Source organism: Copadichromis virginalis, linkage group LG12, assembly GCF_057382275.1.
Source record: "Copadichromis virginalis isolate Kocher_CV1m ecotype Utaka linkage group LG12, C_Virginalis_male_GT1.1, whole genome shotgun sequence".
NCBI lineage: Eukaryota > Metazoa > Chordata > Actinopteri > Cichliformes > Cichlidae > Copadichromis > Copadichromis virginalis.
The window spans coordinates 12348810-12373531 of NC_140629.1; the positions used below are offsets into that span (position 1 = coordinate 12348810).

Below are 24722 nucleotides of genomic sequence, written 5' to 3' on the forward strand. Positions count from 1 at the left end.
TAGCTGCATAATGTCCTCTGCAAAAAAAAGATGGAAAGTGCTCACAGGGCTGCTGATCCTATACGAATTGCATAATGGGTTGGTCCTGGGGTTAAAATGGGGGGAGGAAAAAATGGCAGGACCTCTTCGTGTGTGGGTTGCCACATGATTTCTCCATTTTTAGATCTCCACTGGCCATCCTCCAGTCTTGTCTCTTCCTCCTGCTCTTCTTCCTCCTTCTCCTTCTCCTCCTCCGCACATGAGCTGCAAAGCTCCTCGGTGCCTGGCAAAAATTCTTCTTCGCTGTCAGAAGTATCTCCACTGCTTGTGGAGAGTGCAAAACTGCAGCAACAGCCTCCTCTAAACTGAGTGCACGCTTCATTGTGTCTGTGCAGAAATGACCACTCAGACCAGGCTGCAAAGTATTCTCATAGACTTCAAAGGTGCACCTGAATAAACATGCTATACCATACATCCAATAAGAGAGAGGAGGCACACTCTTGATCAAGAAAAAACATAAGCGCACGCCTTTGATCTCTCCCCCCCCCCTCTCTCTCTCTCTCTCACACACACACACACACACATGCACATACATACATACACAATACCATTTTATGGTGGTTAGCTGTTTTATTGTCATGCATTTTACAAGGTAAGATAACCATGTCCTGCATTCAAAACCACTGAAAATGTCTATGGTGGTGCTGTGCCTAATATTGTGCTGGTGTATGCTGGGTAATCGCACAGCTAGCGACTGGGTGACTTTATTCACCCGCTTCGGCTGTTGTCAGTCCATATCCCCTAGATATGGACCATCTCCTGCTAGATTGTTCAGAAGGTTGTTATCATCCATCCAGATGGAGGATCACTAACAGGAGCGTGGGAAGACTCCAGAATCCACTCTGGCTGCAATCCGGTGGATACAGGAGTGTGTACAGGTAAGACCGTTTAAACGGACAGCATTTATAGAATGACTATTAAAAGTCAGACCAGCGAGTGTCAATAATGTTAATGTGGTTATGTTAGTAATACACCGAGTGCTAATATAACAGCTTTAAGATGCATTTGTAGATGTTATTACGTGTTTTACCGTCTTTATGGTGCTAGCTTAAAGTTACGGTGTAAACGTTAGCTTATATTGGAGTAAAGCTGTTACTGTTTAAACGATGTTAGCACAGAAATATTAGCTTCTGTCATGACTGACGAAGTTACTAGTTAATAAAGTTTCCAGTAAAGTGTTTAATCGCAGCCACAGACTGACAGCAAATATCTCGATTAGCTTCAGTGCATCTGTAATAAATATGTGCAAGTTTCAGTGCTTCGTTTAAACTGTATGATACTTATACTGACCCAGGGTCAGTGTAAAATACAATCCTAGCTGTGTGAACAAAGCCTGGCTCCTTTAATCCTGCATGAAAAACCTCAGGATGCAGGCTATTATTACTCTTTCCTGCTGGCACACCTGTCACACCTGAGAGTCAGCTAGAAACTTACAGTGACGTGGACATCATGCAAAGACTGCCAGACTCTGTAATACTGCGAATGATCAGTGACTCAAGTTAACACTAAACTTTAAACGGTACCTCTGTGTCTCTGTGTGCTGAACATTTAGGATTGAGTCAGGCTGCATCTGTGTTAGTCCTCTGACAGACTGGTGACCTGTCCAGGTGTGCTCTACCTATGACTACTGGGACAGGCTCTAGCTCCTGTAATAGAAATTTTATGTTATTCTCATTTAAAGCATTTAAGTGCTTATGCATATGCTTAGTTGTGACACTGTTATAGACTGTTCAATGAAGGTTTCTAAAACTAGATGAACTTACTTCAGCAGTTTGAGAAAACAACTCCCTTTACAGGTGCTGATAACGTCAAGGGCACAAAACAGCATAACCATTGATCCGTTAGGTTTCATAGCGAGACACGTGAAGTGGCAGAGCTGACATGACTGAACTGTGATGTTTGATGTGTGTTTGCTCTCCTGTGCACAGTAATAAATAGCATGATCACAGCTCTTTCTGTGTTGCAGACTTTATTTAAAAAATTCCATGACATCTACTATAACTGAACCAACCTGGTGCTCTTCATTTATGGAGGCTGTTGAGTCTGAATGTTGGATGTTGTGTATCTCGTGTTCTCTGGGCTTTGTTGTCCTCAGTCTTTTTGCAGGATCAGAAAACAAAACCGGGAGGCGCGTAAATGTTTCTTCTCCATGATGTTTCTTCAAATGTTTCTTCTGGATGATGATATGACCGTGACACGGGATGCCACCTTTGGTCTTGTGACGAAGCAAAGCTCAGGAAGAAGTGTGATTAAATGGTACCCACATGTTGAGAAGGATGTACAGGGCACCTGCAGCCAAATCCAAGCTTCAGCTTAGTTGTAGTTGCAGAATGCTATAGGACTGAGACATCTAAGGCATCAAATGTTTGATTAAACGGATGAAAAAGAGAAGTTTTTTCCCTATAATTATCACTTCTTAAAATCTGTAGCAACTTCAAGTCTGTCAGCATGCTGAGCATGCTCAGAATGTGACAATATATTTTTGTTCAATATTTAATTTCTTTCAGTTGCAATTGTTAAATGAAAAAATATATATTCTTATAATTTAGCAAACGAATTTATAAAAAAAAAAATACATATATCTGTATTAGTTTTAGTAAATTAATTTGACACCTGTATTGAAAATACCATATTGTATTCATACAGAATCAGTATGGTATCATTGTTTGTCTGTTCACTGATTGTTGAAGCTAAGAGCTACTTTGATCTGTTTAGATCTAAAGTATCCAAAGTTGAGTTCTAATGTTTCTTCACCCCTGTGTGTGTGATATGTGATTTCCTACATGCTGGCAGAGCAGAGCAGCAGTTTGTGCTCACAGATGGTGACGGTGTGGAGAGACGGTGGTATTTCCTCAGAAGAACCAGCAGAGTCACAAAGGACACCAGTCCATCTCACCACCTTGACTTGCTGACTGATGTTCGTCTACACTGCACAGAGGAAATCAACTGACCGAGGTTTGTCCAGTGACGTGTTATGAAATGTATATTTGTTTTATGCTTACAGATATGTTTTTCTTGACAGAGGCTCTGCAGAGGTTAGACAAAGCAGAGAAAACATGTGCTTTACATTTTACTGTGATTTATTGAGATATTTGTTGCCTGATGTTCAGCAGGAATGGAGAAATAGAATCAAAGGGAGATGTTTTTCCTGTTTTTGTAATGATGTAAGTAAATCTTCAATATTATTTATTTGCTTGGTTATATTAGGAGCGTTTCTGAGTGAGGGGGAGAGGAGTCATCATCCAGGTAAAGTGACGTGGATCAGTGGATACACTTGTCTCCCCTTTAAAGGAGACGATCCAAGTCATCCTTAAATGTTAGCGCTTTCAAATACACAAACATTTTTAAAGGACAAAAATGAACATCCAACTTTGACTGTAATACAAAATAAATCTTTGCATGTGTGTTTTCAAACTCTCAGATGGGCAGTATATCAGTCTTGGACTGTCTAACCTGCCGGAGCAGCACTGAATGACCACCGCACGAGCATGTTCCTGCAACATTCAGCATCTGATCCTTCATCTGTGTGCTTCTGCTTTTGGTAAGTAGAGTTACCCAACTCCAGTAACTCTAAACACATGCCATCCATTTCTAACGGCCTGGTTACTTCCTGTCAGTTACTTTAGAAACCATGTGGTCACCTGACCTAACACTGTTTCTTCTTCTTCTCCTTAATGTTGAAGTGTCAAATGTCAAACAGCTGGAGAGGAAACTACACCAGTGTACTGGGATGTTTCAGCAACACGTGCCAGATGCTGTTCCTTCATGGTGACATCACCAGAGACAGTCCCGCCAACCTCAGGACCCATTGATTATGATGATCTGATCCATCAAACCCCCAGCAGGTGAACTTTATTCATGACATAACACCGCAACAATGTAAAAAATTAAACAGCAACAGTCTAAATGTAAAGTGCATTCTAAAGTCCTCTTCAATAAATTGTATGCAAAGAGTCATTCAGGTCACTACAGAACCCAGAGTCTTCATCATTAAATCTCTGGTTGCTTCAATTTTTCTATCCTATATCAGATATTTTAAAGGTTAGCTTAGGTAAAGTTCCATTCTCATGGTGAGGCAAAGTGCTTTATGTGTGTGTGTGCCCGTGTCATGAACGGCTATAAAAGGCCTATAATTAAAGAACAAAGCGGGGTTTGAGTTCGAGTTGTGGCAGACTGTCACTACTTGTAAATGGAACGCAGCCTTCCTACGGCGGACAGCTAATAACAGGAATCGGACGCGGTCCAGCCAAGTCCACAGCAACCACCATAGCAACCGCCTAGCATGACCTTAAAAACATATTCTGTCTTCATAACTATCAAAATCGTGAAATGATTTGCAAAGTGTGAAAGTGTTACAGCTGCAGAGAGCTATGGCGGTATCTATGGAAGCTGTTTACATAGCTAATAATATACGATGTAACCATGGAGACAGTCAGTCACTTGAGCTAGCGGTGCATGTTTACTACAGTGAATAAGGTGATTGAGTGCACAGCGTCCACACTCTGCAGGGGGTAAAGACATTACTTCAATATTGTTTTATATTGATATATATTAGCCTTCTGTTGACCATCACCTCAGGTTCACCATTACAGTTTCAGATTACAGATGCACACTGTCTAAACACATTCAAAAACTCATGTCTCAGAAATAAGCACAGCTGTTCATGTTTGTCATTAGAGTTTTATTTGTAAGAAAATTATGAACTTCATATTGTGCATTAAATAAAAGAACATTTCACAACTCTGAGTCAACAGAAACAGGTAACAGAAATGTCTCTAATGTGTACAGTGTAGTGTAAGCATTAAAAGATCATAAAGGAAAAACTAACATTTATGTGAAACTAATTGTAATAAAAAATGAGCAGGTGCTTTATAGATTTAAAAGAAAGAATCTGAAAACAACACTTTTTTGGTCTAAGTGATCAAAGTAGAAAACAGAACTGATGTTCAAGAACAAACCGTAGCTGCACTAATATTACACATCTCGATCGTTGTACTGAACAGACATGTTGCTTTTAAAACCACATGCAGTGTGTGACCATGACTGTTCACTGAGACCATGAACGCCACTTCGCTGAAGCATTCTTCTTCTTCTTCTTGCCATTAAATTGGAAGCAGAAGCAGCACGAGCTGATTTGATCTACTGAAAGGAAAAAGCAGAACATCTGAGTTGAAACCAGTCAGCTGAAATCATTAAGACAGGAACAAATTCAATGCAGTGTCTCAAGTGGCTTAGCCTGTTACAACTGTTGATACAAGCTAAATACGGTTAACACACAGTGTCAGGGAGCTCCAGTGTGGGAACTAGTGGCTTTAGGTTTGTAGTCATTTAACTTTCATCCATTCATTCGTTTAATTCAGGAGGAAGAAATGCCAGGTTGGTGCAGGCTGGTTACATGCATTTGGTCCCATGCTGTCTTTAATTAAATGACTTGGTTCATTTTATGGCTGGGCTGTATGTGGGGTTATATCATGTTATTTGGGCAGGAGTACCTGTCCCCTGTTAGACTTAGAAAGTTTCTCCATAAGTAGAGTTTCTAACTCTTCTAGCACAGCTGTGGCTGACAGCTTTTTGGTGGCTCTTTTTACCCCACACTGGTTGTGAGTGTGTAAATAGCCCCACTAGTTATTTTGGGTTGCAGTTAACTAGGGAGGAAGGGGTGGGTATGCCATGATTAGGTGAATAACAATTATATGTGATACATAAATTTCACAATGCATGCATATATCTCTATCAATTAAACCTGGCCTGAGGGCTGCCATTTTTTACATTCAGTTATTTCTCTTAGAAATGTTGGAACTAAATAATGAATGTGTTACAGTTAAAGTGAAACACTGGTCAGTGTAAATGGCTCATTGGGACACAGAAACCTTTAAATTAAACCTGATATCTAGTGTCAAACAATATCAAAGCTGTAAAAGATGTTTACATTCAGAATTTATAAAACTATGATTGTAAATAAATTCAAACAAGTGAGCTTTTCTCTTTGTGCTGAATATCAACACTGTGGTTTCTTAGACTGTAAGCTGTACTTTAGTGCAACCAGTTGCAGAAGCTGCCACTCCAAATGTCTTTTGATAACAAGAAAAAAATACCTTTTCAGTACACGGCCTGAAGTTCTTCTCCGACATCTTCTGCAATCGGCTTTGTCTGCTGGTTTGAAGACAATAAACCACAAAAAAGATGATTTAGTCACTTTGTCTGCGTCATGCAGCTCGAATGTGTCGTGTAACGATGTTGAATAGCCGTCGTTATCCCTCTGCTTTGAGCCTTTTATCAAAAGTTACAGCTAACTTCATGAAGTTGTACAAAAAGGCTTCATTTCGCCGAGACAGTGCGTTTCTGACTATTACATGCATTTGAATGGAGTTCTTGCACGAAACAAAGTATAAGTTTTCATTATGTGAATAACTTGTATTTTACACTGACCCTGGGTCAGTATCAACTTCATGAAGACAGCTGTAACTTTTGATAGAGGACTCACACACACACATATTTATGGCTTTGCCTTATAGAATTCAGCATCTCCGTGCTGAGGAAATAGGTTTTGCAGCTGTTTGAGCTAAGATTTTCAAGTTATTCACAAATTGAAAACCTATACTTTGTGTCGGGCGAGAACTCCATTCAAATGCATGTAATAGCGAGAAACGCACTAACGTGGTGAAATAAAGTGTTTTTCCATAAACTTCATAAAGACAGCTGTAAATTTTGAGAGAAGACTCACACACACATTGGGGGGATATTGAAGTCTATAAGATAAAGCCATGAATATGTTTGTCTGAGTCTTCTATCAAAAGTTACAGCAAGCTCTATGAAGTTGATGAGAAACGCGTTTCTCACTGTTACATGCATTTGAATTTAGTTCTTGCCCGACACAAAGTATAGGTTTTAATTTGTGAATAACTTGAAAATCTTAGCTCAAACAGCTGCAAAACCTATTTCCTGAGCACTGAGATGCTGAATTCTATAAGGCAAAGCCATAAATATGTGTGTGTGATTCTTCTATCAACAGTTACAGCTGTCTTCTTGAAGTTGATACTGACCCAGGGTCAGTGTAAAATACAATCCTAGCTGTGTGAACAAAGCTTGGCTCCTTTAATCCTGCATGACAAACCTCAGGATGCAGGTTATTATTACTCTTTCCTGCTGGCACACCTGAGAGTCAGCTAGAAACTTACAGTGACGTGGACATCATGCAAAGACTGCCAGACTCTGTAATACTGTGAATGATCAGTGACTCAAGTTAACACTAAACTTTAAACAGTACCTCTGTGTCTCTGTGTGCTGAACATTTAGGATTGAGTCTGCATTGACTTTATTTATTGAGACTTTAATGTGCTAAAAGCAGGTTGAAGACAGCTCAGAAACATTTGAAGATTAAAATTTAGCATTATGGCTGCTGGTGGTTTGTAAAGCCTATACTCAGCTGTAGTTTTTGTTACTAATTTATGTTTGTTGTTGTTTAACACAGATTTCAGAAGAGCAAATATGCTTAATAGTTTAACTAGATTTCATTTGTCAGTGTGGGACTGCTGAGTCACCTGAAGAACTCATTTCATTCATTCTCCACATGATGTTCATATACAGAAATGTTTCACAGGAACTGGTTCCTCCCAAACTGTGAACTAGTGTGTTTCCATAGATTATCTCTGTATGAATGTACTTTTAAATGAAGGCAAGTGTTTGTCCTTTTTTGTTCCTCAGTTACAGTACGTGATATCTTGATATCAGGCGGTCAACACTGGGGGAAGACAAGAAGCAGACGTACTTCCAAGAGGGAGCTGCAGTGAGGACACAGCCAGGTCACTGAGGTCAGAGGTCAGAATCTGAAACAGCTCAGGTTTATATTTTAGGGGTTATAAAAAATCAAAATGTATTTATGAAGAAACCTTTAAATAATAGTCATAATTATGATTATTATAAGAAATATCAAACATTTAAGTGGATTTTCTGTTACACATGTTGTATTAGCCCTGCAATAAACTGGCAGCCTGTCTTTGTCCTGTATCAGCTGGGATAGGCTTCATCCTCCCGCAACCCTGAATTGGATACATTGTATTCCAATTATGTAATCTGATCATTTACAAACTCAAGGTATCTAATCAAAATGTAAGTAATAATTATAAAATGGGAAAGCAGAAATAAGTGTGACATAAATGTAAATGTGTTAGCTGACATAGAGGACAGCTACATGTAGTCTGAAAAACCTTTGTTGTCAAGTTTGCAGGTATATCAGCACGAGACATTCTTACATAGAAGAGTCTGTTAAAGTCTCTAACTCAGCGAAGCATTATTGGTCCCGTCTGTTTGGATAAATATAGTAAGTTGATGTTTGTCCATTTATTGACACATTTTCTTAAGTGCTTATCCAGTTCAGGATCACAGTGGAGCTGCAGCTGGATATGTTCATTAAATAAACCTTACAAAAGTTAACAATAAACCTGCATCCATGTACGTTGTTGTCCACAGGATAAGAAAATCAAACTGGAACACTGTGGAACATGTTAATAAATGTTTGTGTGTTTATGCCTGTGTCTTTCACAGGAGGCGCTGGAAGGTTTCCCTAATAGTTCCTGGTGAATCAAAGCAGAACCATAAAGGTTGCTGGATTGCATGATGGCCTTACCCCTGAGCAGTCATCCTGTTAAAGGAGGAACCAGTTAGAAGCTGTTTTCAAAGTAGCTGAGCAGATTTCATCTCAAGTAAGCGATTAACTGTTTGTTCATCTGTTCTGCCACTTAAAGAGCATTTAAGGACGTCTTTTGAGTGTCCAGCTGAATTAATTCTACTGGCTCTCATGGTCATTTGTTATTATAGACATATTTTTCATGTTCATCCAGCTATTTAGTAAATTCTATCTATTTAGTAATATCCGTCAGCTATAAAATGTAATATAAATATAAAAAATATCTAAATATCTCCTGCACTTTATATTTTAATGATGTAAGTCTGTTATCGTGTTACATTAGCATTCCTCACATATCAATGAGATGCTGTACAGTACAATCCTACTGACGCAGCAGAGGGATAACGACGGCTATTCAACATCGTTACACGACACATTCGAGCTGCATGACACAGACAAAGTGACTAAATCATCTTTTTTATGGTTTATTGTCTTCAAACCAGCAGACAAAGCCGATTGCAGAAGATTTCGGAGAAGAACTTCAGGCCGTGTACTGAAAAGGTATTTTTTTCTTGTTATCAAAAGACATTTGGAGTGGCAGCTTCTGCAACTGGTTGCACTAAAGTACAGCTTACAGTCTAAGAAACCACAGTGTTGATATTCAGCACAAAGAGAAAAGCTCACTTGTTTGAATTTATTTACAATAATAGTTTTATAAATTCTGAATGTAAACATCTTTTACAGCTTTGATATTGTTTGACACTAGATATCAGGTTTAATTTAAAGGTTTCTGTGTCCCAATGAGCCATTTACACTGACCAGTGTTTCACTTTAACTGTAACACATTCATTATTTAGTTCCAACATTTCTAAGAGAAATAACTGAATGTAAAAAATGGCAGCCCTCAGGCCAGGTTTAATTGATAGAGATATATGCATGCATTGTGAAATTTATGTATCACATATAATTGTTATTCACCTAATCATGGCATACCCACCCCTTCCTCCCTAGTTAACTGCAACCCAAAATAACAACCCGTTCTCACTCCCAAAGCGTAACATTTTACGCTAGGTGACAAATCGTCACCATATTACGTTTTCGGCTACCCACCACGTTCCTAAATGACGACCTCGGAAAAAGAGGAAATATGAGAACCGTCTGGACTGAACCTACACATGTTCGCTCTTTTTCTTCAAATCGCTTAGAAACACGCTATTTAACATCATTAAAGTCCTGGTTAAGGTCAGGAATAAGGTTATGGTCAGGGCTAGGGATAAGGTTAGGTTTAGGGCTGGAATACAGGGCTGGAACGTCTACTACCGCGGGAGCACTGGATTGCACTGGATTGCACTGGATTCCAGCCATAACCCGCCGCGTACCATAAGAACGCCGAAGGTCTCCTTTCGCGTTCCTCAGGAACGCCGCGGGACGTGACAAAACGTCGACATGTTACGCCTCGGGAGTGAGAACGCTCTGAAAATAACTAGTGGGGCTATTTACACACTCACAACCAGTGTGGGGTAAAAAGAGCCACCAAAAAGCTGTCAGCCACAGATGTGCTAGAAGAGTTAGAAACTCTACTTATGGAGAAACTTTCTAAGTCTAACAGGGGACAGGTACTCCTGCCCAAATAACATGATATAACCCCACATACAGCCCAGCCATAAAATGAACCAAGTCATTTAATTAAAGACAGCATGGGACCAAATGCATGTAACCAGCCTGCACCAACCTGGCATTTCTTCCTCCTGAATTAAATGAATGAATGGATGAAAGTTAAATGACTACAAACCTAAAGCCACTAGTTCCCACACTGGAGCTCCCTGACACTGTGTGTTAACCGTATTTAGCTTGTATCAACAGTTGTAACAGGCTAAGCCACTTGAGACACTGCATTGAATTTGTTCCTGTCTTAATGATTTCAGCTGACTGGTTTCAACTCAGATGTTCTGCTTTTTCCTTTCAGTAGATCAAATCAGCTCGTGCTGCTTCTGCTTCCAATTTAATGGCAAGAAGAAGAAGAAGAATGCTTCAGCGAAGTGGCGTTCATGGTCTCAGTGAACAGTCATGGTCACACACTGCATGTGGTTTTAAAAGCAACATGTCTGTTCAGTACAACGATCGAGATGTGTAATATTAGTGCAGCTACGGTTTGTTCTTGAACATCAGTTCTGTTTTCTACTTTGATCACTTAGACCAAAAAAGTGTTGTTTTCAGATTCTTTCTTTTAAATCTATAAAGCACCTGCTCATTTTTTATTACAATTAGTTTCACATAAATGTTAGTTTTTCCTTTATGATCTTTTAATGCTTACACTACACTGTACACATTAGAGACATTTCTGTTACCTGTTTCTGTTGACTCAGAGTTGTGAAATGTTCTTTTATTTAATGCACAATATGAAGTTCATAATTTTCTTACAAATAAAACTCTAATGACAAACATGAACAGCTGTGCTTATTTCTGAGACATGAGTTTTTGAATGTGTTTAGACAGTGTGCATCTGTAATCTGAAACTGTAATGGTGAACCTGAGGTGATGGTCAACAGAAGGCTAATATATATCAATATAAAACAATATTGAAGTAATGTCTTTACCCCCTGCAGAGTGTGGACGCTGTGCACTCAATCACCTTATTCACTGTAGTAAACATGCACCGCTAGCTCAAGTGACTGACTGTCTCCATGGTTACATCGTATATTATTAGCTATGTAAACAGCTTCCATAGATACCGCCATAGCTCTCTGCAGCTGTAACACTTTCACACTTTGCAAATCATTTCACGATTTTGATAGTTATGAAGACAGAATATGTTTTTAAGGTCATGCTAGGCGGTTGCTATGGTGGTTGCTGTGGACTTGGCTGGACCGCGTCCGATTCCTGTTATTAGCTGTCCGCCGTAGGAAGGCTGCGTTCCATTTACAAGTAGTGACAGTCTGCCGCAACTCGAACTCAAACCCCGCTTTGTTCTTTAATTATAGGCCTTTTATAGCCGTTCATGACACGGGCACACACACACATAAAGCACTTTGCCTCACCATGACAATGGAACTTTACCTAAGATAACCTTGTGAATAATTTAAGACTCTAAAACCCACTGTCTTGACAAAATAAAGCGTTTTTGAACAACTTCATATAAATCGCTGTAACTTTTGATAGAAGACTCAGACAAACATGTTTATGGCTTTATCTTATAGAACTCAATATCCCCGTGCTGGGCAAACAGGTTTTGCAGCCGTTTGAGCTAAGATTTTAAAATTATTCACATAATGAAAACCTATACTTTGTTTCAGGCGAGTTTCCCATTCAAATGCATGTAACAGTGAGAAACAGACTGTCTTGGCGAAATAAAGCGTTTTTGAACAACTTCATATAAATCGCTGTAACTTTTGATAGAAGACTCAGACAAACATGTTTATGGCTTTATCTTATAGAACTCAATATCCCCGTGCTGGGCAAACAGAACAGGTTTTGCAGCCGTTTGAGCTAAGATTTTAAAATTATTCACATAATGAAAATCTATACTTTGTCTCAGGCGAGTTTCCCATTCAAATGCATGTAACATTGAGAAACGCATTGTCTTGGCGAAATAAAGCGTTTTTGAACAACTTCATATAAATCGCTGTAACTTTTGATAGAAGACTCAGACAAACATGTTTATGGCTTTATCTTATAGAACTCAATATCCCCGTGCTGGGCAAACAGGTTTTGCAGCCGTTTGAGCTAAGATTTTAAAATTATTCACATAATGAAAACCTATACTTTGTTTCAGGCGAGTTTCCCATTCAAATGCATGTAACAGTGAGAAACGCATTGTCTTGGCGAAATAAAGTTTTTTTGAACAACTTCATATAAATCGCTGTAACTTTTGATAGAAGACTCAGACAAACATGTTTATGGCTTTATCTTATAGAACTCAATATCCCCGTGCTGGGCAAACAGGTTTTGCAGCCGTTTGAGCTAAGATTTTAAAATTATTCACATAATGAAAACCTATACTTTGTTTCAGGCGAGTTTCCCATTCAAATGCATGTAACAGTGAGAAACGCATTGTCTTGGCGAAATAAAGCGTTTTTGAACAACTTCATATAAATCGCTGTAACTTTTGATAGAAGACTCAGACAAACATGTTTATGGCTTTATCTTATAGAACTCAATATCCCCGTGCTGGGTAAACAGGTTTTGCAGCCGTTTGAGCTAAGATTTTAAAATTATTCACATAATGAAAACCTATACTTTGTCTCAGGCGAGTTTCCCATTCAAATGCATGTAACAGTGAGAAACGCATTGTCTTGGCGAAATAAAGTTTTTTTTTGAACAACTTCATATAAATCGCTGTAACTTTTGATAGAAGACTCAGACAAACATGTTTATGGCTTTATCTTATAGAACTCAATATCCCCGTGCTGGGTAAACAGGTTTTGCAGCCGTTTGAGCTAAGATTTTAAAATTATTCACATAATGAAAACCTATACTTTGTTTCAGGCGAGTTTCCCATTCAAATGCATGTAACAGTGAGAAACGCATTGTCTTGGCGAAATAAAGCGTTTTTGAACAACTTCATATAAATCGCTGTAACTTTTGATAGAAGACTCAGACAAACATGTTTATGGCTTTATCTTATAGAACTCAATATCCCCGTGCTGGGTAAACAGGTTTTGCAGCCGTTTGAGCTAAGATTTTAAAATTATTCACATAATGAAAACCTATACTTTGTCTCAGGCGAGTTTCCCATTCAAATGCATGTAACAGTGAGAAACGCATTGTCTTGGCGAAATAAAGTTTTTTTTTGAACAACTTCATATAAATCGCTGTAACTTTTGATAGAAGACTCAGACAAACATGTTTATGGCTTTATCTTATAGAACTCAATATCCCCGTGCTGGGCAAACAGGTTTTGCAGCCGTTTGAGCTAAGATTTTAAAATTATTCACATAATGAAAACCTATACTTTGTTTCAGGCGAGTTTCCCATTCAAATGCATGTAACAGTGAGAAACGCATTGTCTTGGCGAAATAAAGCGTTTTTGAACAACTTCATATAAATCGCTGTAACTTTTGATAGAAGACTCAGACAAACATGTTTATGGCTTTATCTTATAGAACTCAATATCCCCGTGCTGGGTAAACAGGTTTTGCAGCCGTTTGAGCTAAGATTTTAAAATTATTCACATAATGAAAACCTATACTTTGTTTCAGGCGAGTTTCCCATTCAAATGCATGTAACAGTGAGAAACGCATTGTCTTGGCGAAATAAAGCGTTTTTGAACAACTTCATATAAATCGCTGTAACTTTTGATAGAAGACTCAGACAAACATGTTTATGGCTTTATCTTATAGAACTCAATATCCCCGTGCTGGGTAAACAGGTTTTGCAGCCGTTTGAGCTAAGATTTTAAAATTATTCACATAATGAAAACCTATACTTTGTCTCAGGCGAGTTTCCCATTCAAATGCATGTAACAGTGAGAAACGCATTGTCTTGGCGAAATAAAGTTTTTTTTTGAACAACTTCATATAAATCGCTGTAACTTTTGATAGAAGACTCAGACAAACATGTTTATGGCTTTATCTTATAGAACTCAATATCCCCGTGCTGGGCAAACAGGTTTTGCAGCCGTTTGAGCTAAGATTTTAAAATTATTCACATAATGAAAACCTATACTTTGTTTCAGGCGAGTTTCCCATTCAAATGCATGTAACAGTGAGAAACGCATTGTCTTGGCGAAATAAAGCGTTTTTGAACAACTTCATATAAATCGCTGTAACTTTTGATAGAAGACTCAGACAAACATGTTTATGGCTTTATCTTATAGAACTCAATATCCCCGTGCTGGGCAAACAGGTTTTGCAGCCGTTTGAGCTAAGATTTTAAAATTATTCACATAATGAAAATCTATACTTTGTTTCAGGCGAGTTTCCCATTCAAATGCATGTAACAGTGAGAAACACACTGTCTTGGCGAAATAAAGCGTTTTTCAACCACTTCATATAAATCGCTGTAACTTTTGATAGAAGACTCAGACAAACATGTTTATGGCTTTATCTTATAGAACTCAATATCCCCGTGCTGGGCAAACAGGTTTTGCAGCCGTTTGAGCTAAGATTTTAAAATTATTCACATAATGAAAACCTATACTTTGTTTCAGGCGAGTTTCCCATTCAAATGCATGTAACAGTGAGAAACACACTGTCTTGGCGAAATAAAGCGTTTTTCAACCACTTCATATAAATCGCTGTAACTTTTGATAGAAGACTCAGACAAACATGTTTATGGCTTTATCTTATAGAACTCAATATCCCCGTGCTGGGCAAACAGGTTTTGCAGCCGTTTGAGCTAAGATTTTAAAATTATTCACATAATGAAAACCTATACTTTGTTTCAGGCGAGTTTCCCATTCAAATGCATGTAACAGTGAGAAACGCATTGTCTTGGCGAAATAAAGCGTTTTTGAACAACTTCATATAAATCGCTGTAACTTTTGATAGAAGACTCAGACAAACATGTTTATGGCTTTATCTTATAGAACTCAATATCCCCGTGCTGGGCAAACAGGTTTTGCAGCCGTTTGAGCTAAGATTTTAAAATTATTCACATAATGAAAACCTATACTTTGTTTCAGGCGAGTTTCCCATTCAAATGCATGTAACAGTGAGAAACGCATTGTCTTGGCGAAATAAAGCGTTTTTGAACAACTTCATATAAATCGCTGTAACTTTTGATAGAAGACTCAGACAAACATGTTTATGGCTTTATCTTATAGAACTCAATATCCCCGTGCTGGGCAAACAGGTTTTGCAGCCGTTTGAGCTAAGATTTTAAAATTATTCACATAATGAAAACCTATACTTTGTTTCAGGCGAGTTTCCCATTCAAATGCATGTAACAGTGAGAAACGCATTGTCTTGGCGAAATAAAGTTTTTTTGAACAACTTCATATAAATCGCTGTAACTTTTGATAGAAGACTCAGACAAACATGTTTATGGCTTTATCTTATAGAACTCAATATCCCCGTGCTGGGTAAACAGGTTTTGCAGCCGTTTGAGCTAAGATTTTAAAATTATTCACATAATGAAAACCTATACTTTGTTTCAGGCGAGTTTCCCATTCAAATGCATGTAACAGTGAGAAACGCATTGTCTTGGCGAAATAAAGCGTTTTTGAACAACTTCATATAAATCGCTGTAACTTTTGATAGAAGACTCAGACAAACATGTTTATGGCTTTATCTTATAGAACTCAATATCCCCGTGCTGGGTAAACAGGTTTTGCAGCCGTTTGAGCTAAGATTTTAAAATTATTCACATAATGAAAACCTATACTTTGTCTCAGGCGAGTTTCCCATTCAAATGCATGTAACAGTGAGAAACGCATTGTCTTGGCGAAATAAAGTTTTTTTTTGAACAACTTCATATAAATCGCTGTAACTTTTGATAGAAGACTCAGACAAACATGTTTATGGCTTTATCTTATAGAACTCAATATCCCCGTGCTGGGTAAACAGGTTTTGCAGCCGTTTGAGCTAAGATTTTAAAATTATTCACATAATGAAAACCTATACTTTGTTTCAGGCGAGTTTCCCATTCAAATGCATGTAACAGTGAGAAACGCATTGTCTTGGCGAAATAAAGCGTTTTTGAACAACTTCATATAAATCGCTGTAACTTTTGATAGAAGACTCAGACAAACATGTTTATGGCTTTATCTTATAGAACTCAATATCCCCGTGCTGGGTAAACAGGTTTTGCAGCCGTTTGAGCTAAGATTTTAAAATTATTCACATAATGAAAACCTATACTTTGTCTCAGGCGAGTTTCCCATTCAAATGCATGTAACAGTGAGAAACGCATTGTCTTGGCGAAATAAAGTTTTTTTTTGAACAACTTCATATAAATCGCTGTAACTTTTGATAGAAGACTCAGACAAACATGTTTATGGCTTTATCTTATAGAACTCAATATCCCCGTGCTGGGCAAACAGGTTTTGCAGCCGTTTGAGCTAAGATTTTAAAATTATTCACATAATGAAAACCTATACTTTGTTTCAGGCGAGTTTCCCATTCAAATGCATGTAACAGTGAGAAACACACTGTCTTGGCGAAATAAAGCGTTTTTCAACCACTTCATATAAATCGCTGTAACTTTTGATAGAAGACTCAGACAAACATGTTTATGGCTTTATCTTATAGAACTCAATATCCCCGTGCTGGGCAAACAGGTTTTGCAGCCGTTTGAGCTAAGATTTTAAAATTATTCACATAATGAAAACCTATACTTTGTTTCAGGCGAGTTTCCCATTCAAATGCATGTAACAGTGAGAAACGCATTGTCTTGGCGAAATAAAGCGTTTTTGAACAACTTCATATAAATCGCTGTAACTTTTGATAGAAGACTCAGACAAACATATGGCTTTATCTTATAGAACTCAATATCCCCGTGCTGGGCAAACAGGTTTTGCAGCCGTTTGAGCTAAGATTTTAAAATTATTCACATAATGAAAACCTATACTTTGTTTCAGGCGAGTTTCCCATTCAAATGCATGTAACAGTGAGAAACGCATTGTCTTGGCGAAATAAAGCGTTTTTGAACAACTTCATATAAATCGCTGTAACTTTTGATAGAAGACTCAGACAAACATGTTTATGGCTTTATCTTATAGAACTCAATATCCCCGTGCTGGGCAAACAGGTTTTGCAGCCGTTTGAGCTAAGATTTTAAAATTATTCACATAATGAAAATCTATACTTTGTTTCAGGCGAGTTTCCCATTCAAATGCATGTAACAGTGAGAAACACACTGTCTTGGCGAAATAAAGCGTTTTTCAACCACTTCATATAAATCGCTGTAACTTTTGATAGAAGACTCAGACAAACATGTTTATGGCTTTATCTTATAGAACTCAATATCCCCGTGCTGGGCAAACAGGTTTTGCAGCCGTTTGAGCTAAGATTTTAAAATTATTCACATAATGAAAACCTATACTTTGTTTCAGGCGAGTTTCCCATTCAAATGCATGTAACAGTGAGAAACACACTGTCTTGGCGAAATAAAGCGTTTTTCAACCACTTCATATAAATCGCTGTAACTTTTGATAGAAGACTCAGACAAACATGTTTATGGCTTTATCTTATAGAACTCAATATCCCCGTGCTGGGCAAACAGGTTTTGCAGCCGTTTGAGCTAAGATTTTAAAATTATTCACATAATGAAAACCTATACTTTGTTTCAGGCGAGTTTCCCATTCAAATGCATGTAACAGTGAGAAACGCATTGTCTTGGCGAAATAAAGCGTTTTTGAACAACTTCATATAAATCGCTGTAACTTTTGATAGAAGACTCAGACAAACATGTTTATGGCTTTATCTTATAGAACTCAATATCCCCGTGCTGGGCAAACAGGTTTTGCAGCCGTTTGAGCTAAGATTTTAAAATTATTCACATAATGAAAACCTATACTTTGTTTCAGGCGAGTTTCCCATTCAAATGCATGTAACAGTGAGAAACGCATTGTCTTGGCGAAATAAAGCGTTTTTGAACAACTTCATATAAATCGCTGTAACTTTTGATAGAAGACTCAGACAAACATGTTTATGGCTTTATCTTATAGAACTCAATATCCCCGTGCTGGGCAAACAGGTTTTGCAGCCGTTTGAGCTAAGATTTTAAAATTATTCACATAATGAAAACCTATACTTTGTTTCAGGCGAGTTTCCCATTCAAATGCATGTAACAGTGAGAAACACACTGTCTTGGCGAAATAAAGCGTTTTTCAACCACTTCATATAAATCGCTGTAACTTTTGATAGAAGACTCAGACAAACATGTTTATGGCTTTATCTTATAGAACTCAATATCCCCGTGCTGGGCAAACAGGTTTTGCAGCCGTTTGAGCTAAGATTTTAAAATTATTCACATAATGAAAACCTATACTTTGTTTCGGGCGAGTTTCCCATTCAAATGCATGTAACAGTGAGAAACGCATTGTCTTGGCGAAATAAAGCGTTTTTGAACAACTTCATATAAATCGCTGTAACTTTTGATAGAAGACTCAGACAAACATGTTTATGGCTTTATCTTATAGAACTCAATATCCCCGTGCTGGGCAAACAGGTTTTGCAGCCGTTTGAGCTAAGATTTTAAAATTATTCACATAATGAAAACCTATACTTTGTCTCAGGCGAGTTTCCCATTCAAATGCATGTAACAGTGAGAAACGCATTGTCTTGGCGAAATAAAGTTTTTTTTGAACAACTTCATATAAATCGCTGTAACTTTTGATAGAAGACTCAGACAAACATATGGCTTTATCTTATAGAACTCAATATCCCCGTGCTGGGCAAACAGGTTTTGCAGCCGTTTGAGCTAAGATTTTAAAATTATTCACATAATGAAAACCTATACTTTGTTTCAGGCGAGTTTCCCATTCAAATGCATGTAACAGTGAGAAACGCATTGTCTTGGCGAAATAAAGCGTTTTTGAACAACTTCATATAAATCGCTGTAACTTTTGATAGAAGACTCAGACAAACATGTTTATGGCTTTATCTTATAGAACTCAATATCCCCGTGCTGGGTAAACAGGTTTTGCAGCCGTTTGAGCTAAGATTTTAAAATTATTCACATAATGAAAACCTATACTTTGTCTCAGGCGAGTTTCCCATTCAAATGCATGTAACAGTGAGAAACGCATTGTCTTGGCGAAATAAAGTTTTTTTTTGAACAACTTCATATAAATCGCTGTAACTTTTGATAGAAGACTCAGACAAACATGTTTATGGCTTTATCTTATAGAACTCAATATCCCCGTGCTGGGTAAACAGGTTTTGCAGCCGTTTGAGCTAAGATTTTAAAATTATTCACATAATGAAAACCTATACTTTGTTTCAGGCGAGTTTCCCATTCAAATGCATGTAACAGTGAGAAACGCATTGTCTTGGCGAAATAAAGCGTTTTTGAACAACTTCATATAAATCGCTGTAACTTTTGATAGAAGACTCAGACAAACATGTTTATGGCTTTATCTTATAGAACTCAATATCCCCGTGCTGGGTAAACAGGTTTTGCAGCCGTTTGAGCTAAGATTTTAAAATTATTCACATAATGAAAACCTATACTTTGTCTCAGGCGAGTTTCCCATTCAAATGCATGTAACAGTGAGAAACGCATTGTCTTGGCGAAATAAAGTTTTTTTTTGAACAACTTCATATAAATCGCTGTAACTTTTGATAGAAGACTCAGACAAACATGTTTATGGCTTTATCTTATAGAACTCAATATCCCCGTGCTGGGCAAACAGGTTTTGCAGCCGTTTGAGCTAAGATTTTAAAATTATTCACATAATGAAAACCTATACTTTGTTTCAGGCGAGTTTCCCATTCAAATGCATGTAACAGTGAGAAACACACTGTCTTGGCGAAATAAAGCGTTTTTCAACCACTTCATATAAATCGCTGTAACTTTTGATAGAAGACTCAGACAAACATGTTTATGGCTTTATCTTATAGAACTCAATATCCCCGTGCTGGGCAAACAGGTTTTGCAGCCGTTTGAGCTAAGATTTTAAAATTATTCACATAATGAAAACCTATACTTTGTTTCAGGCGAGTTTCCCATTCAAATGCATGTAACAGTGAGAAACGCATTGTCTTGGCGAAATAAAGCGTTTTTGAACAACTTCATATAAATCGCTGTAACTTTTGATAGAAGACTCAGACAAACATATGGCTTTATCTTATAGAACTCAATATCCCCGTGCTGGGCAAACAGGTTTTGCAGCCGTTTGAGCTAAGATTTTAAAATTATTCACATAATGAAAACCTATACTTTGTTTCAGGCGAGTTTCCCATTCAAATGCATGTAACAGTGAGAAACGCATTGTCTTGGCGAAATAAAGCGTTTTTGAACAACTTCATATAAATCGCTGTAACTTTTGATAGAAGACTCAGACAAACATGTTTATGGCTTTATCTTATAGAACTCAATATCCCCGTGCTGGGCAAACAGGTTTTGCAGCCGTTTGAGCTAAGATTTTAAAATTATTCACATAATGAAAATCTATACTTTGTTTCAGGCGAGTTTCCCATTCAAATGCATGTAACAGTGAGAAACACACTGTCTTGGCGAAATAAAGCGTTTTTCAACCACTTCATATAAATCGCTGTAACTTTTGATAGAAGACTCAGACAAACATGTTTATGGCTTTATCTTATAGAACTCAATATCCCCGTGCTGGGCAAACAGGTTTTGCAGCCGTTTGAGCTAAGATTTTAAAATTATTCACATAATGAAAACCTATACTTTGTTTCAGGCGAGTTTCCCATTCAAATGCATGTAACAGTGAGAAACACACTGTCTTGGCGAAATAAAGCGTTTTTCAACCACTTCATATAAATCGCTGTAACTTTTGATAGAAGACTCAGACAAACATGTTTATGGCTTTATCTTATAGAACTCAATATCCCCGTGCTGGGCAAACAGGTTTTGCAGCCGTTTGAGCTAAGATTTTAAAATTATTCACATAATGAAAACCTATACTTTGTTTCAGGCGAGTTTCCCATTCAAATGCATGTAACAGTGAGAAACGCATTGTCTTGGCGAAATAAAGCGTTTTTGAACAACTTCATATAAATCGCTGTAACTTTTGATAGAAGACTCAGACAAACATGTTTATGGCTTTATCTTATAGAACTCAATATCCCCGTGCTGGGCAAACAGGTTTTGCAGCCGTTTGAGCTAAGATTTTAAAATTATTCACATAATGAAAACCTATACTTTGTTTCAGGCGAGTTTCCCATTCAAATGCATGTAACAGTGAGAAACGCATTGTCTTGGCGAAATAAAGCGTTTTTGAACAACTTCATATAAATCGCTGTAACTTTTGATAGAAGACTCAGACAAACATGTTTATGGCTTTATCTTATAGAACTCAATATCCCCGTGCTGGGCAAACAGGTTTTGCAGCCGTTTGAGCTAAGATTTTAAAATTATTCACATAATGAAAACCTATACTTTGTTTCAGGCGAGTTTCCCATTCAAATGCATGTAACAGTGAGAAACACACTGTCTTGGCGAAATAAAGCGTTTTTCAACCACTTCATATAAATCGCTGTAACTTTTGATAGAAGACTCAGACAAACATGTTTATGGCTTTATCTTATAGAACTCAATATCCCCGTGCTGGGCAAACAGGTTTTGCAGCCGTTTGAGCTAAGATTTTAAAATTATTCACATAATGAAAACCTATACTTTGTTTCGGGCGAGTTTCCCATTCAAATGCATGTAACAGTGAGAAACGCATTGTCTTGGCGAAATAAAGCGTTTTTGAACAACTTCATATAAATCGCTGTAACTTTTGATAGAAGACTCAGACAAACATGTTTATGGCTTTATCTTATAGAACTCAATATCCCCGTGCTGGGCAAACAGGTTTTGCAGCCGTTTGAGCTAAGATTTTAAAATTATTCACATAATGAAAACCTATACTTTGTTTCAGGCGAGTTTCCCATTCAAATGCATGTAACAGTGAGAAACACACTGTCTTGGCGAAATAAAGCGTTTTTCAACCACTTCATATAAATCGCTGTAACTTTTGATAGAAGACTCAGACAAACATGTTTATGGCTTTATCTTATAGAACTCAATATCCCCGTGCTGGGCAAACAGGTTTTGCAGCCGTTTGAGCTAAGATTTTAAAATTATTCACATAATGAAAACCTATACTTTGTTTCGGGCGAGTTTCCCATTCAAATGCATGTAACAGTGAGAAACGCATTGTCTTGGCGAAATAAAGCGTTTTTGAACAACTTCATATAAATCGCTGTAACTTTTGATAGAAGACTCAGACAAACATGTTTATGGCTTTATCTTATAGAACTCAATATCCCCGTGCTGGGCAAACAGGTTTTGCAGCCGTTTGAGCTAAGATTTTAAAATTATTCACATAATGAAAACCTATACTTTGTCTCAGGCGAGTTTCCCATTCAAATGCATGTAACAGTGAGAAACGCATTGTCTTGGCGAAATAAAGTTTTTTTTGAACAACTTCATATAAATCGCTGTAACTTTTGATAGAAGACTCAGACAAACATATGGCTTTATCTTATAGAACTCAATATCCCCGTGCTGGGCAAACAGGTTTTGCAGCCGTTTGAGCTAAGATTTTAAAATTATTCACATAATGAAAACCTATACTTTGTTTCAGGCGAGTTTCCCATTCAAATGCATGTAACAGTGAGAAACGCATTGTCTTGGCGAAATAAAGCGTTTTTGAACAACTTCATATAAATCGCTGTAACTTTTGATAGAAGACTCAGACAAACATGTTTATGGCTTTATCTTATAGAACTCAATATCCCCGTGCTGGGCAAACAGGTTTTGCAGCCGTTTGAGCTAAGATTTTAAAATTATTCACATAATGAAAACCTATACTTTGTTTCAGGCGAGTTTCCCATTCAAATGCATGTAACAGTGAGAAACGCATTGTCTTGGCGAAATAAAGCGTTTTTGAACAACTTCATATAAATCGCTGTAACTTTTGATAGAAGACTCAGACAAACATATGGCTTTATCTTATAGAACTCAATATCCCCGTGCTGGGCAAACAGGTTTTGCAGCCGTTTGAGCTAAGATTTTAAAATTATTCACATAATGAAAACCTATACTTTGTTTCAGGCGAGTTTCCCATTCAAATGCATGTAACAGTGAGAAACGCATTGTCTTGGCGAAATAAAGCGTTTTTGAACAACTTCATATAAATCGCTGTAACTTTTGATAGAAGACTCAGACAAACATGTTTATGGCTTTATCTTATAGAACTCAATATCCCCGTGCTGGGCAAACAGGTTTTGCAGCCGTTTGAGCTAAGATTTTAAAATTATTCACATAATGAAAACCTATACTTTGTTTCAGGCGAGTTTCCCATTCAAATGCATGTAACAGTGAGAAACGCATTGTCTTGGCGAAATAAAGCGTTTTTGAACAACTTCATATAAATCGCTGTAACTTTTGATAGAAGACTCAGACAAACATATGGCTTTATCTTATAGAACTCAATATCCCCGTGCTGGGCAAACAGGTTTTGCAGCCGTTTGAGCTAAGATTTTAAAATTATTCACATAATGAAAACCTATACTTTGTTTCAGGCGAGTTTCCCATTCAAATGCATGTAACAGTGAGAAACGCATTGTCTTGGCGAAATAAAGCGTTTTTGAACAACTTCATATAAATCGCTGTAACTTTTGATAGAAGACTCAGACAAACATGTTTATGGCTTTATCTTATAGAACTCAATATCCCCGTGCTGGGCAAACAGGTTTTGCAGCCGTTTGAGCTAAGATTTTAAAATTATTCACATAATGAAAATCTATACTTTGTTTCAGGCGAGTTTCCCATTCAAATGCATGTAACAGTGAGAAACACACTGTCTTGGCGAAATAAAGCGTTTTTCAACCACTTCATATAAATCGCTGTAACTTTTGATAGAAGACTCAGACAAACATGTTTATGGCTTTATCTTATAGAACTCAATATCCCCGTGCTGGGCAAACAGGTTTTGCAGCCGTTTGAGCTAAGATTTTAAAATTATTCACATAATGAAAACCTATACTTTGTTTCAGGCGAGTTTCCCATTCAAATGCATGTAACAGTGAGAAACGCATTGTCTTGGCGAAATAAAGCGTTTTTGAACAACTTCATATAAATCGCTGTAACTTTTGATAGAAGACTCAGACAAACATGTTTATGGCTTTATCTTATAGAACTCAATATCCCCGTGCTGGGCAAACAGGTTTTGCAGCCGTTTGAGCTAAGATTTTAAAATTATTCACATAATGAAAACCTATACTTTGTTTCAGGCGAGTTTCCCATTCAAATGCATGTAACAGTGAGAAACGCATTGTCTTGGCGAAATAAAGCGTTTTTGAACAACTTCATATAAATCGCTGTAACTTTTGATAGAAGACTCAGACAAACATGTTTATGGCTTTATCTTATAGAACTCAATATCCCCGTGCTGGGCAAACAGGTTTTGCAGCCGTTTGAGCTAAGATTTTAAAATTAT

At 37.5% G+C, this 24722-nt stretch overlaps 1 long non-coding RNA gene across 10 annotated transcripts; it reads left to right on the forward strand.

Moving 5' to 3' along the window:
• Positions 1 to 549: 549 nt before the first annotated feature.
• On the forward strand, positions 550 to 9605 carry LOC146696577 (uncharacterized). Of its 10 annotated transcripts, none has more exons than XR_014923302.1 (8): positions 550 to 631; positions 727 to 2994; positions 3247 to 3355; positions 3461 to 3580; positions 3723 to 3884; positions 7744 to 7857; positions 8584 to 8741; positions 9169 to 9605. It is a non-coding gene; the product is annotated as an uncharacterized LOC146696577 (long non-coding RNA). The 10 variants fall into 10 exon arrangements; XR_014923303.1 differs by having other exon boundaries at positions 837 to 2994; positions 9169 to 9603; XR_014923306.1 differs by having other exon boundaries at positions 550 to 917; positions 2135 to 2994; positions 9169 to 9598.
• Positions 9606 to 24722: the final 15117 nt, after the last annotated feature.